Here is a 15,662-nt window from a genome sequence, read left to right as displayed (position 1 = left end):
GCTTTAACCCTGTGTCCTGTTTTCTAGGCTCAGACATGCTATCTCTGCACCATTTGTAAAAGAAAGTTGCCTTTAGACTGAAATATCCAGGACAGCCTCTTCTCCTGGCCGTGATCTTGAAGGATGCTAACTAATCTGCACTTATGTAGAGATGGCAAGTTTCAAACTAGAGAATAACTTTGTTTTATTTTTGGAGGTTTTACAGGGGCAACATGATTTGATCCACATGGACAGCTGCAAGAACAGCGGATTCAAAGGACAAGCAATTCATACAACAAGAAGTTTCCAAAAACCAACTGCAGCCCCGCCCCTTTTTAGTATAAAAGTAGACTCAATTCTGACTTGGGGAAGATGGTTCTCCAGGACATCAGTCTGCCAACTTCTGGGTCTGCCAGCTTTGCAAATAAAGTCACTATTCCTTGCTCCAACACCTCATCACCCAGTTTATTGGCCTGTCATTTGGTGAGCAGAATGAGTTTGGATTCGGTAACAAAATGACTGCATTGGAGGTAGTATGTCTCCACTCTTTCCTCGTTTCCAATATGTAACATGCACATTATTTATGATCTAGTGCAAATAATTCATCAAAGACAACCACAAAAAGAAACTATACTCACCCATCTATCAACACTGAAGTCAAAACCTGTCAATTTTATATGCTGTTTAAGAACACAACCGAAAAACCTAACATAAGGAGTCGATTCCACGGAAATAAAATTATTTATACTCCTTCAAAACTTTTTCTTTTCTTTTCTATTTTATTTTGTTTTGCTTATTGAAAGGAAAATAAAAGTCAAATCATTTTATTTCACGTATTTTTGTTATAGCTACATATTTTAAATACTACAAAAAGACTTAAATTGCAATAAAAAATTGTTCATATATTAGTATAAAGATATATACACAACCAATGGGGATTAGGAAAGGAATGGACATTTACTAAAAATCCACTGCAAGCCAGTCTTTTACAAGCATATCATGGAATATAAGTTCTATTATCCAGGGAGCCTCACCCACATTCTCATTACTGAGTCCCTTAGTAATCAACCACTAAGTCACCAGCATAGAACCATGTGATCAGTATTTTAGGAATAAATGAGGGAATTAGCTCATTCAATTCTAAAACAAAATCCCTAAAATAAATACTGAACTTATTTACAGATAAATAAAATTTGTCCCCAAAAACGTAAAGTTTCTTCCTCAAGGTCACAAAGCTAATAACTGGTAAAGTTAAGATTTGAACTAATCTGCCTGATTCTAAAAACTAAGGTGGAAATCCCATTCGACTGGGGAGTGTCCAGCTGCACAGCCTATCACCCTATCTTTGTTCAGAGCTGGCCTTAGACAGCCTGAGACAGCACCCCATTCCTGTGGAACTCGAGGGCAAATGATAACAATAAGGATTTTATATCCAGCAGTTTCTTAGGTCTCATGTATATAAAGTGTCAGCAGGTCAGCAGAAAATCTCTGGGAAACATGAGTGTGTCCAGACCGTTTTGCTGATTAGAAACTCAATCTATCAGGATAGAGTGACCTTCCCATGAGAGGCCACATGGACATAAAGTAAAGGCAGCTGAACAATGGAAACTAGCAAGACCCCGGAACTCAAGCAAGGATCCCTGCCATCCCCCACCCAGTTGCCTCTTCATCCGCATGGACATGAAGACAGAAGACCCGGGTTCTTGTCCAAGTTACACTATCATGGATTCTCACCCATAAAAAGGTACGAATCTATGCTGTCATAAGTCCTTTCCAACTCAAATATGATGACACCAATATCTCAGCAGAATATCTATGTCTCCACTTCCCCACTTCTAATAGGAGACTATTTCTGTGGACACAAAGCAGAAATCCAATTTAAAAAACCATGCAAGAAGCCAGGCGAATTTCTGCTTAAGAGCCTTTGCTCTCACGCTCAGTGAATGAAAACTCAGAAAAAGTGGTCCTTCTCCCTCAGCAAATGGGAGGTAGCCTGATTGTGTGTGTGTGTGTGTGTGTGTGTGTGTGTGTGTAAATCAAATATAATCATGTCTGGGACGTGTACAGATTATTTTTAATTTCACTGTAATTTCATGGGGATGAGCCAACTTTTAAAGTAATTTGAATGTAGTGTTCTGAGACAGACTCAGTCTCTTTTGGTGGAGGAGGTGAAAGGGGAGAGTAAAGGAGGAAAGAGGTAAATGAAGCAAAGAAGTAAGAATACTGCTAGGGAAAGGCAAGACGTTAATTTTTTTCCTCATTGCATCACATACAAATTAGGGACTGGCTTTCCCCCGATGTCTTATCGAGCACTGAGTTGCAGAAGAAGAGGCGACAGCCCATTTCTCACTGAGATTGTGATTGTACGTGGCATCTTATAGACACAAATCATTTACCCTGAGCAAACACTCTAGCAGCAGGCTGTAATTCTCCTGTTTTGAGAGACAAGAAAACAGGAGTTCAAAGCGGGTAGATAACTTGACAAAAGTCAGAGGACCAGTAAACAAGAGAGGATGAATTCAAACTCAGATCTGAATGCAGAGTCTCATCTTCCCACTCCCAGGGCAGGAAAATCCTTAACACACAGGCTCCCCAGCTCCCCTGCAGTGTTCCTGGCGCCAAGAATTTCCCATGGTAATGGTCTCCAGTTCTCACAGACACAGTGCTCTGTGCAGCCAATGACCTTGATCAGACCTTGATCATCTACCTGCCACGCCCACCAAGCTTCACCATACAGGCAGGAAAGCTGGCTTTCAAGTGCAGACAAAGCCACCCTTAGTCTAACCTGGGCTCTTCTGCAGCTTCTCCAGCCTAAAGGCAGCCATGAAAGTGCTCAAAGTTTGTACGTGAGCCACACTACCTCTCTCCATCTGTGTCCCCACCTATTCTACTTAGGTATGAACATTTTGAGAATCTTGGAAACAAATTTTTAAAAACAGAAAAGAAAGGATTCTGGAACAACTACTTAATACTTACAATTTTAAATGACAATTTACAAAGTAAGTATTGAAAAACCGAATCTTCCTTTCTAAATGTCAGTTTTAAGCATTTAAAAATATAATAGCAAAAAATTCTCACTTACAAAATTAACAAAAACATAAACAATAATCTGGAATAAATTCAAAAATAATGCCCATATTCTAAATGGAGAAACTTCAGGACTGTACTGAGGGTTAAAGTAAGATGTATGAATGTAGAGACATAAACATATTGCATGGAGAAAAGCAGTTTTGTAAAGATGTAAGTTCTCCTAAGAATAATTCAAAACTTAATAAATAATCCCATGAAAATTCCAATCTGATTTTTTTTAACTTGAACAAAATATTTTGGAATTCTTCAGGAATAATATAGTCATAATACTTGACAAGAAAATTTGGGATGGAAGAAAAGAATCAAAAAAATCAGACTGCCAATTATTAAATAAATTTTTACAATATGTAAGATATGGTGCTGGAGTAAGGAAAGGAGATTGACAGAAGGGAACCATGAGCTCAAAAAGAGACTCTAGTGTATGTAAGTATTTTGTACAGGTGGGATTTCAAATCAAAGAGAAAATTATGAATTCGATAATTGTCCTGGGACAGAGAATCACCTGGAAAGAATAAATTCCATTCCTGTCATAATGACCACAAGATAAATTGCAGATAGTGATGTAAATATTAAAAAGTACTAGTAACAGCAAATAGAACACTTTGCTCTTATTAACTCAACTTCTCCTCACTATAACATGTACTATTATAATCTCCATCTTAGAGTTTAAAAAAACCTACAGAAGAGATTTATTCCATTATAAGAGAGTATTTCTAAGAATAATGTCAAAGATAAAACCCATAAGGAAGACATTTACTATCCTAAGAATAGTTTGAGCCACAACAAAAATCAGAAAACTTCCTGAACAAAATGAAAGGAAAGAAATGACAAGAAAAAGCTCTGTGATACATGTTGATGAATTCACGAAGTTAATTTTCATAACATACAAAAAGCTGTCACAAAGCAACAAGAAGCTCCCTCACTTAAATGTGGGCAAAGGACAAAAGGAATCATTCATTTTAAAAAAGTCAAATGGCTAATGAGTGAAAAATGCTCAAAACTTCACTGGTCATCAAATGCAAACAAAAACAATGAAAAAGCACTTTTGCTTATCATATTGGCAAATATTTTTAAGATATTCTAGCTAGTGTCCATCTGTGGGAGAACAAATCATGAGCGACTTTTTCAGAGGATGACATATCAATGGATTTGTAAGCTCTGAAAACGTACATACACACTGACTCAACTCCACTTCTAGGAATCGTTTCCTTTAGGAAAAAAAAATCAGTCCAAAAAGATGTACCCATCAGGGCATTTACACAGCACTGTATACAAAGGTGGGAAGAAAAACTGAAGTGAAATCATATCCAGCGATAGAGAATTGGTTACATAAATAATTGTGCATTTTTTCATTCCCCAATAGAGAAGGAATTTCTAGTCACTTGAAAGGAGTCTGTGATGAATGTAAATGTCACATCCAGGGACTAAATTTCCAGAAGCCTTAACTAAAGGAATACACATACAAGATCACAGGAATGTCTGTACAAGAAGGATGCAACTCAAACATTCTTTCTGACAGTGGAAAATGGAGAAAACTTAACTGTCCACCATCAAGACAATGATGCGGTAAATCAAGGCGAGCTGCGGGCGCTGAGGGAGCCGGCGTTTCGCCATGGTCCAGGGCCTTGTCCACCGCACTCTCCCACCAAATGTGTCCGTGGACGAGACGACACCCGCACATCAGGAGACCCCTCCAATTTATCTGAAAGGGCCGGGTGAGTCTGGAGTGGGAGGACGTCCATGATATACCCCTAAGTGAATAAAGCGAGCTGCAGAAAAACATATAGTATGGAATCATTTTTAAATAAAGCATATATACACACACCTATACATTGATTTCTCATATGTGTATATATATCTATCTCATAGGCATAAAGGTCATGATATATATATACAAAATTTTCAACAGCTTTTACTCTCAGGAAATAATGAGAAGGGAGTTAGGGGCCTTCCTGTACCACCACAGTTCTCTTTTCAGTATTTAGGTTAAGTATACTTGGAATTTAAAATTTATTTAAGTCCGAAGAAAAATGGACGATGCCTCCATAAGACAGAATGCTACACTGGTCTTTAAAAATCATGCCAAGGGAGATAGAATATTGTAGAAAAAGATGTAATAAGCCAAATGGAAAATGGAGGTCTCCGAACAGTAAACAGGGACGGAGTGCTCACTGGTTTTTATGACAGAGATGATAAACACTGACGAAAAGAACAGAAAATAAATGTTAAATTGTTAATTATTATCTCTGAGTAGCGGGACCAGGATAGAATCTTTTGCCCCTTTTTTCAGACATATTATATTAAATGCACATTATTTTTCATCTGAAAATAGCATTTTTAGACGTGTAGTACCACGCAGTGGGGAATAATACAAGAATACTTACAGAAACAATTAACTAGGAGACACCGCAGCAGCACCACACAATGTAAAACGGGCAATCCTGATTTACACCGCTCAGTTACATAAGGATCCAGAAAGTGAGAGCACCTGCTGTAACAGGGCGTGGCCCCCTTCTATTTGTCAGTTGTGTCTTCAGGGCTGAGGCAGTTCTGAGCACGGCCAGTGTCAGTGCTGGTGTCTGGATGGATGCTACTGGAGGTGAGGACACCTGCAAGCAGAAAGGAAGAACAGAAACCATCCTCTGCACTTTCTGTCTTGTTTCCTTGTTACTTTAAAAGAGAGGCATAAATAAGATAAACTGTGTATCTCCCCTACTGAAATTTCAGTAATGAAACCGTTTTTAAAGGCTTCAGAGCTTATATTCTGTCTATAACTGTCTTTTTAACAAAGAATCATATTTATTAAATGCTAATTGACTCAGTTAATTAACTCCCTGTTGAAATATTCAAGTAAAGAACATGAAAGGCCTTACGTAAAAGAACTACACCTGCAGTGACTAGCTCAGCTGTCTTGACGGCAATGCAGTCAGCCCCCACCATCCCGTGGCCCTGAGCTCCTGATGCTGGTAAGAGAGCACGCTGCCGCCTCAGATGGAGTGATACTGTGAAAGCATTTTTTGAACTCTACAGTACTGACAAAACATAACTGACAAATCCCAGGCTCCTTTGAAGATGTCATTTTTGGTTTCTGACCAACCACAGTCAATGAGCAGAACCACCCCATTCCCGAGTCATGGGACTCACGTGGGAAGAAATTTTGTAGAAATTTCCAGGTACAGAATGTAACCAACTATATGTAGAACTCTGACAAAAGAAAAGATGAAATACTCTGATGTTGAAGACACTCAAAATATTCTCCTAAGCCTTAGTAGCTGGAAAGGCTGGGCTTCTCCTCAGCCACTTATTTATTTCACAGCCAGTGAGCATCTCCCACAAACCCTGTTTCCCTGTGTCTGCTGGGAGCCTCAGGCACACTCTTGCTGTCGATCTTATAAGTCACAGGGCAGACGCGTGTCTCTCATGCCTGCCACCCTCACACAGGCTCGCCTCCTAGCCTCACTGTCTGAACTTGGCCCTATTTTCTCACCTGTTTATTTGGTATCTGTTCTTCTGTAAGCTGCCTGAAATGCTTTTTGGAACAAGTCAGAAGAATGAGTGGGTAGAGAAATGGACAGTTGGACAGGTGAGAGGTGGGCAGACAGACAGAGAGACTCCAAGAAAAGGGGAACAAAGAAAATTCCCTATGCAGAACCCTCTTCTAGTCAGGGAAGAAAACCGCCACGGAGACGTGTGAAGAGGCAGGTGGCTTAGGGCTGTTTCCTGGATTCCATGAAAAGTCCCACCAAGAGAGAGGGTAGAACTATAAATAATAAAAGAAAAAAGCATGCATGCTTGAAAAATATATCCACAATATGTACTTTCTAAAGAATAGATTCAAATCAGCAGGGCCCAATTACTAAATCCTTGGGTATTTACAGAAATGAGAATCCCATCTCCAAACCACAAGGCATCCCTTCGGAGCACTAGAGTCTACACGGGGCTGTTATAAAGCCTTCACCACAAAAGCTATGCTCTCCTGCACTTACGAGGAACGAGCAGCAGTGCTCGGGCTGCCCACGCGCATCATTTGCACACTACAGCACCTCTACGGGGGAGGGACGCTTAGCGAGCCCCATCTCTGCAGGACAGAAAACAAGCCCGGGAGAGGCTAAGCCGACCTACCAGTTCTCCATCTCACAGGACTGGTCACTCCAGAGCAGGACTCGAACTCGTACCCACGTTTGTAATCACGGTACTACCGTGCTTTGTGTGCTTTTTGTGTGTATAATACATTTGTTTCTGGCATGAAAGTATATTTAATAAATGATCGGTTGTCCTGTCTATTTCATTTGCTCACAATCAATCTTTATAATGTTGAATTGTACTCTTTTTCCGTGGAGAAAGGAACGGAACGAGCGGGTGTTAGAATGAGGTGGGGCTCCATTCTTTATCTGTTACCTCATCTCATCCAAGTCCCCAACCAGGGAGAAGGAGCAAATGTTTTCTTCATCTTTTAAAGAGAGGGCTCCACTGATGGTGACTTAACTCCAAAACCAAGTCTGGGGAAAGGGCACATTCAGCAACCAGAGCATTATCACCTGTAGGAAGGCAAAAACAGCTCACGGGAGGGCTCAGGGGGTCACCCTGATTTAATTTCAATCGATAAAACAATAATGCACTCTAAAAATACTAGCATGCAATGGATTGGCTCTTTCTTGACATCTAGCAAGTTTCCACAGCCCACATGTAAAATTATCGTGAACCAGTGAAAGGAAGTGTCTACAGACAAGAAAAATCAATGCCACATGTAAACTGAAACCCAGGCTGGAGGAAAGGAAGAGAAAGGGCATAGTAAAGAAGTGGGGAAAGGCTGGGGAAAATAAATCATCACACGGACTCTCAAGCATCATCCAGCAAGCATATAATCATTCGAGAGAGAGAGTTACTGAGGTCCTATTCTGTGCAAGATTGTAGAGCGGGTGAAGCAAGAGCGCAGCGACCATGGTGGCAGCAAGTTGCGGGGCTCAAATACACTTCTGATCCCGGTACCTGGCACACTTGTCCTCAGTATAAAGGCAAAAAAAAAAAAAAATGTAAAATAACTCTGTAAACTCAAAGCATTGTTAAAAAAAAAATTAAACAAAACCTAAATACCAGGACAGACAATCCACGCACATTGCTGGATCAGAAGACAGCGCTCTTGGAAAGGCAGTGCTCCCCAGAACGATCCGTATATTCTACGTGGTCTCGATCACAATTCCTGCGGGCTCCTCTGCAGAAACTGACTAGCTGCTGCTACAATTCATATGGGAATTCGAGGGTCTCAGTAACCAGTACGTACTTGAAAAAGAAGAACAATGTGAGAGGACTTGTAATTCTCAATTTCAAAACTTACAACTGTATGTCTAGGTGAGATTAGAGGCCATTGTGAAGTTATTACTGTGTTTATCCGTATTTTCTAAATTCTCTACAATGACTACAAGTGTTACAATAAGAAAAATAAAAAGTAAGGTATCTTTTAAAACATGCACACCGATTCATTCATTGGGAAAAAAATATTTTAACTATAAAGAGGTAACCAAATATCTAGTGAAAAAGGACTACTTAAAAACAAGTGTGTATTTTCATTTTTCATAAATTGAAAACTGAAAAGCACAAACACATCAAGTTTCTAGGGAGACCGATGCAACATATTAATAGTTATTTTCAAAAATTCTAATTGAACAATGAAAACTCAAGAAAGGGAAAATCGCGATTGACAGCCAACTGCAAACACATGGAGAGCAAAGGCCTAGAAATCACAGTTCCTTTAACTCTGATACTAACTCAATAGAAGAGGAAATTCCTCCCTGTGGGGACAGTGCAATCCCATTCATAAGACAGGATACACAGTACAAACTGCACTAGAATCTGGCGTGATTTTCTTAGAAGAATTCTAAAGTTACAACATTGCTGAAAAACTATAAAAACACTGAAAGACAGATTAAAACACACAGTCATATATATTATATAGAAACATATGAAGTCTGCTCCCATGTTGCATAGAAATACAAATATATTTGTTCATTTATGGGCACTGAATATTTTATCCCAGGTAGAATATTTCAACTAAAACAAATAATCAATAATACACACCTCTTGTCAAATCTACTTGATAAGGTACTCTGCTATGTAACCATAATGTGTCTAAGATAGATCTAAAATTAGTGAAAAAGATCTTTGTATGGTTTCTTGAACACTTCTCAAAATTCCAAGCTTAATTTTAAAATAGATCTGAGCAGTATTTCTATATTAACTTTTCCCTCGTGAAATGAACAGCACAGTCTGTTGTCAAAATTCTGTCCTTACAATGATTCACGAGCACTGTATCCTAAGAAAACTGCTGGACAGCAAGGCACTATCCAGACACTGTGACCAAACTAATGAAACACAAGGAAGACAGTGACCCTATTTTGGAGGACTTACCGTCTGTGTCAACTCTGGGGTTTTTATTTGATTGGTTTGATTGGGTAGCAAAATAAAATCAATCAAGTACTTTCTTCTTTAAGCATTCTGTAACTCATGACTCTGTTGTTAGTGTCATGAGAAGGAAAGACTAAAGCAAGACTTCATTAGGTCAATTAGCAACAGCCATCACTGGGGAGTGAGTAATAAAGAAGTTAACTAATAGCAATGCTTCTGCCTACATGAGACCTAAAATAAACCTACACTGATCTCTTTAAGGAAAATGAGGAGATGAGGCCCCAATGAGAAAAACAAAAACTAACAAGAAATCAAAAAAGTAAAGACTTTTCATTAACGATTCCAGGAAGGAGTGGAGCATGGTGGTGAAAAGCACAGATGCTGGGGACAAACATGAGGGTCTGAACTCCCACAGCACTGGGTAGCTTTGACACTGATAAGTCAGTGAAATTTTCTGCATCCCAGTATCCTATCCATAGACTGGGGACAGCAACAGAACCCGTCTCCTAGAACGGTCCTAATAATTAAGTTATTTTATATATAAAAGTTTAAATAAAATACCTCAGATATTAAATATTACCCCAAAAGCACAAGGAAAAAGAAAACAGAGATAAATTAGAGTTTATCAAATTTTAAAACTTTGCTTCAAAGGACACCATCCAGAAAGTGATAAAACAACACACAGCAGAAATTTTTTCAAATCATTTATCTGATAAGGAATTTGTATCTACCAAAAAAAAAAAAAAAAAAAAGAACCTCCTACAACTCAACAATAAAAAGGCAACTCAATTAAAAAATGAATAGAGGATCTGAAAAATATTTATAAAGGAAAATATACAAATGACCAATAAGCACATAGAATGATGTTCAATATCATTAGCTGTAAGGGAAATCAAGTCAAAACCACTAGGAGAAACCGCTTCACACTCACTACAATAGGTTATAATCAAAAAAAGAGTAACAAGCACTAATGAGGACACAGAAGATGCAGAGGTCGCAGCCGTTGCTGCTGAGGATGTAACACAGACTGGCCACTTTGGAAGAATGCCTGGCAGGTCCTTAGAGAGTTGAACATTTGGTTTCTGAATGACCAGGCAATTTTGCTTCCTGGGCACACACGTAAGAGAACTGAAAACAAATGTTCACATAAAAACTCCTACAGGAATATTCACGGTGCCATTACTCATCACAGCCAAAAAGCAGAAACAACACAAATGCCTATCACGTGATGAATGGGTAAACAGAGGGGCCCAGCCATACAGAGGAATATTATTCAGCAATAGCAAAGCATAGAGTACTGACCCAGGCCACAACGTGGACATATTTTGAAAACGTTACTCAGGGTGAAAGAAGTCAGTCACAATAGATGCTTCCACTTACATGAAGTAACACGATTTACATGAAATTTCCAGCAGAGGCAAACCCACAGAGAGAGAAAAGTGGCTCCCTGGGGCTGTGGGAGGATGGGGAAGACGGGGATGTCTGCTTATGCATAAGGAGCTTCCTGCTGGGGGGATGAAAACGTTCTAAGATTGAATGGGATGCACAATTCTGGGCATAGAGTACAAACCACTGTACATTTTAATGGGTGAATTGTTATTAAAACTGTTAAGAACGAGAGCACCTCGGGCCAGTACCTTCCCATAGTAAATGCAAATTGCTAAATTTTATTACAGGAAGAAGAAACTGACCTCAGCATGAAAGCAGGAGTTCAGCAAATGTGAGTTAACCGAAATTGGACAAGAGCATTTCACTTGAAACAGTTGCTGAGTGTACACAAAATATTAAGACATGACAAGGAAAATCAGTTTGACATCACGAAGAAGCATTCTGCTTCAAATGCAGATCAAGGATTCGGCAAGCCCAGCTGCTAGAAATGACCAGAGAAGAAACCTGGTTCTTTAAACAAGCACCAGAGCCAACAAGGTAATAGTGGTGAGGAAAGTAGGCGGCCGAAAATCTGGAACAGTTTGTTACAAATAATTTCTCCACTGAAAATTCAAAAATAAAATGAAAGTGATGTAATACTGTGTTGACCTCACGTGAATGGGCTTCCTCCGGTTCTCGACAGTTTTGTAACCCCGAATGAGAGACTCAGGAGAATCAGAATGGCTCCTGGGAGTCCCCAAATGACTGCCCACCAGCACGCTGACCACCATCATATCTGCCAGGGTGGAATTGCAGAGAAGAGACCAACGTCTGAAAGGCACAGGAAATATTGACAAGGGAAAAAAAGGCTGATGTCAGTCTTGGGACAGAGGCCCTGAGAGCAGAGGCCAGAAGGCTGCAGGTGAACTGGAGTGGCCCTGGGGCAGGAAGGGACCACGGGGGAGCAGATCTCAATTCTCTTCTCTCTCTCCCTCGGGTAGGAGAGATAAAGTCTGCATCCTTCTCACCTGGAACTGTGGGTTCTGGCTGGCATAAGTCTTACCGACATGGAATGAATGACTCAAGACTGTGGAAAAAGGAAAGAAAGCGAGAGGGAGTAGGGAGCCAACTCCAAGAGCCTCTAAAATGCTCCCATATTTATTGTGTATAATCAAAGAAAATAGTCTTTAACAGTTGTGTGATAGTAAACAGGAACTTGGGGAAAGACAGGATGAGACAGAGATTGTAGAATCCACAATGAGTAAAAAGGCTTAGTTTACCTTTAGGGGAGTCATGGGGAGAGGGGAACAAGATAAATTCTTTAGATATTCATTACAAAGCAGAACACCAGTCCAGCCAGGTCCGTGTTTTGGGGATAATAGACTATCTAACAGCACGCACGACCAGCATTTATAGCTGAGGGCCTGGGTCATTGCTGTGCAATGAACAGAGTGCTATCTAAAACCTCAAATATGCAAGCAAGGCATTGTCTCTGCTTTTTATGGCAAGGAGACAGGAGTGAGGATGCACAGGTGATTGCTTGAAAGCAGTTACTAAGCACACTTTTTCTTCTTAAAGTTGACGTGCGTCTGGTGTCTGTTAAATTTGTTAACCCAATCATGGGCTATCACATGCAACCATTATGGAGAACACCCTAGGATGACAAATCCTGGCTCTGGGTCTTTTCCTGCCAGCTTCGGCCATTCCAGCAGGGTCTAGACACATCCCTGAATAACTATCCCACAGAACCACCCAGACTCTTAACTCCTGGTGCTTGGAACTTAATTTTAGCTCTACACAACTTAACGGAGAAAAGTTTCAGAAACAATAGATATTATATTCTTTTTATATCTCATCATAGAACTAATTTTTCTGATTGCTCTAAGCTGCTTCTACTTGGTAAATCACCTAATTCTGCAGGTGAATTCAGTACTTTCCATTGCGCATAACTAGACAGCCTGGGCCCTCTGACTTCTATTGGTCAAATAAATTCCTATGCACCTAATTGTTTTCATTTTTCATCAAATTCAGCCTGGAGGTGAGGGAGTGTCACTCTGTTCCTCAGCCCACCCTCTACTCTATACTCTTCAGCAACTCAGGCCTCCTGAATACAAAACGTAGCATCTGTTTCCCTTGATCTACACTTTCCACAAACGCAACAGGAAACATCAGCCTAGAGAATGAATTCAACACAAATGTTAAAACAAAAATCTACAAACATGAAGCAACTCCATCTCCGAATCATGATACACAATGACATGAAATTAAGGGTGTCAGGTACAAAGCACGCGTGGGCCTGACCACCTCATTTCTATTCTTCAAAGGAAGGAAGGTTTTCATGTTTTTTATTATCATTCTTTGTCATTGTTTCTGATTAAGCCAAAAAATAGTTTATGAAATAATTAAGCACTGCAATAACAGATTTTCGCTGTATCAATTACAGAAGGCATTCAGAGGGGATAGGAAAACCCACCTATGTAAAAAATGCAAAATTTCTTCCCCTGTTAAGAACACGTATACAAAATGCAACAGAGAATTCAAATTCATGTGGAGAGGAGCAAAAGCCACAGAATCAAACAAAGTCAGTACTATGAGTCAATTCAAAATTCACTGGACAAACATGCTCAATGCATTCAAAGAATTTTAAAGGCACACTGCAAACCATTCACTTAATGATCTACAGGCTAGAGGAAGCATTTTCCTCTTTAAAAGACAACAGAAATCAATAGGTTGCCCCACCAAACGAGGACCAAACAACAATCAGGTTTTTAACAGTTCTGATAAATCAGCATGTTCTAAACATCAAAATCCAGAAATTTTAAACATTCATTCACACCACAATGAAACAAGCACTTAAAAAAAAGAAAAACAATAACCCGAAGAAACTAAGCACAATTTTCATGTACCTGGATCAATGGGAACTTCTTGTAACGCTGGAAGAAATAACAGGCTATAGCCTTTTACTTAAAAAATAAAACTACATTTAAAGATAACTGCTAAAACACATTTCATCATTCTTGTTGCCTTGAAAAATCCGAGGCACTCGTATCTGATCAGAAAGGCAATTCTGAGTAATAGTATGTTACAATTCAGTGCCAGTTTGCTTTAGTAGAAAAAAGAAAAGCTACTGTTTCTCATCCTGCACAAAGTGTAAAGAACCTTCCTGCCTCTATCTCCTCCTATTTTCTAAGCTCATTCTCCCCAACCCTTCTGAAACAAGTATGAGAACCTTTTATTCCCACCAATATGCCAAATGACAAAAGAGTATCAATTTATTTGTATAAATATATGCCTACAACTTGAACTGGAAGAGAAAGGTATCAGAAGGCTATATGGAACTTATTTCTACCTTCCTGAAATCACACACACACACACACACGTTCACAGAGACACAGACATGTACACACTGAATTACTGCGCAATTCACAAGCTGAGGACTTCCAATTTATAGAAGATAACTTTGTAGTTAGTTTAAAATACAAAACTGTCAGCTTTTGAAAGCCTTCATCATCTGCTAAATCATCCAAATATCAACGAGACCCAATTAGCCTTCTCTGTAGAATATAATTTTCGATGATGTCAAAACAGACCCTAAGTAGTGGATCCAAGACTCGTGTTTATCACTACCTATGATCGTTTTTAAACACATAAACAGATTCAGAAAGTATGTCCCAACAACATTTATTCTTATTGAAATAGCATATGTATTCAATTGTCTATACAGAAAATAGGTCCCATGATGGTGTTTAAGAGCTATTTTGTGTATTGAAATATTTATTTTTAAGTTCAGACAAGGAGGGTTTGTATTACTCAGTTGTAGAACACCTGCTTAGCATGCACAATCTGTTGGCTTCAGTCCCCATTACCTTCATAAAAATAAATAAAAATAAGTGCTTATTTAAAAATAAGAATAAATTTATAAAAAGAGTAAATGCAGACTAAAAACCACTGCAATCTACGAGCCATAATTTTAATAAAAAACAAGAGTTTCTATCAAATATTCACTATATGACAATCACAGAGACAACCACAAATCGCCCCTGACAACCATCAAGTGTGATTCTCAGCAACCCTAATAAGGAGACACCGAAGAGAAACCCAGCATTGCGGATGAAGAAACGGAGCTTGGAGGAGCCAGGGACGCTGACCGTCCTGCTCCCCGTGACATCACGTCATCCCAGGATGAGCGCTGACAGAGCTGCACTGAGGGGACCCCCAGCTGTACGGAAACTTGGTGCACTGGGGAGTCCCAGAAAACACTCAAAACTGTTCAGTGAAGACCCAGCTCAAATATATTACATTGTGCCACATCCTTTAAACAGGGAACATGACTGAGACCTTTTTGATGCCTCCGTGTCCTTTCGGCCATTATCAATTATTTGCCCTCTCAGCATGCCCAGTCATGAATTGGACCCCATATGAAGTGCACTCAGATGGCAGAGCTTTTAAAGCTGTTTTATGAAGTTTGTAAGACTCTATGCCTCACACAGGCGGTCATCCATGACTTCTCACCGGTGTGGATGTACCACATGAAATCACACCTTTCTGCTTTTTAAAATCCCTCCATGTAATCCAGACTTTTCAACAGCAAAGAAGCAGCTCAACCAGAAACAGTGGATAGCTTTTCACCAAATGGACTCGAACAGCCCATCGGACTACCTGGAAGCCTTTTTTTTCTATTAAACCCACTTCCAAGGACTTCATCATTTTCTGATTGGTGGACTTGGCCTCTGACTGGCCTACTCTGAGAGCTCCCAGCCTCACATCCGGGGGTGGGAGAGGACCCTGATGTTCGGGGAAATCAGTGCGGAAGGCGGAAATCT

At 39.7% G+C, this 15,662-nt stretch overlaps 1 protein-coding gene across 8 annotated transcripts in view; it reads right to left on the bottom strand.

Moving 5' to 3' along the window:
- The window catches only part of LOC141575165 (uncharacterized), a 188,570-nt gene that overhangs the window by 128,321 nt on the left and 44,587 nt on the right, over positions 1-15,662 (bottom strand). For 4 of the 8 annotated variants that reach the window (XM_074353798.1, XM_074353797.1, XM_074353799.1 and 1 more), the window contains exons 14-16: positions 8,185-8,349; positions 7,468-7,607; positions 5,454-5,678 (exon numbers count right to left, since the gene is read on the bottom strand). The gene's annotated coding sequence lies outside the window, so the exon portion shown is untranslated. Of the gene's footprint in view, positions 1-787; positions 4,839-5,453; positions 5,679-7,467; positions 7,608-8,184; positions 8,350-15,662 lie in introns of those variants that run through there. The other 4 variants (XM_074353801.1, XM_074353802.1, XM_074353803.1 and 1 more) reach the window with 4 other exon arrangements.

The sequence above is a fragment of the Camelus bactrianus genome, chromosome 26 (genome assembly GCF_048773025.1).
Source record: "Camelus bactrianus isolate YW-2024 breed Bactrian camel chromosome 26, ASM4877302v1, whole genome shotgun sequence".
In the NCBI taxonomy this organism is placed as follows: Eukaryota; Metazoa; Chordata; class Mammalia; order Artiodactyla; family Camelidae; genus Camelus; species Camelus bactrianus.
Note: the sequence above shows the minus strand (reverse complement) of the source record. Positions and strands in the feature narration are given on the sequence as shown.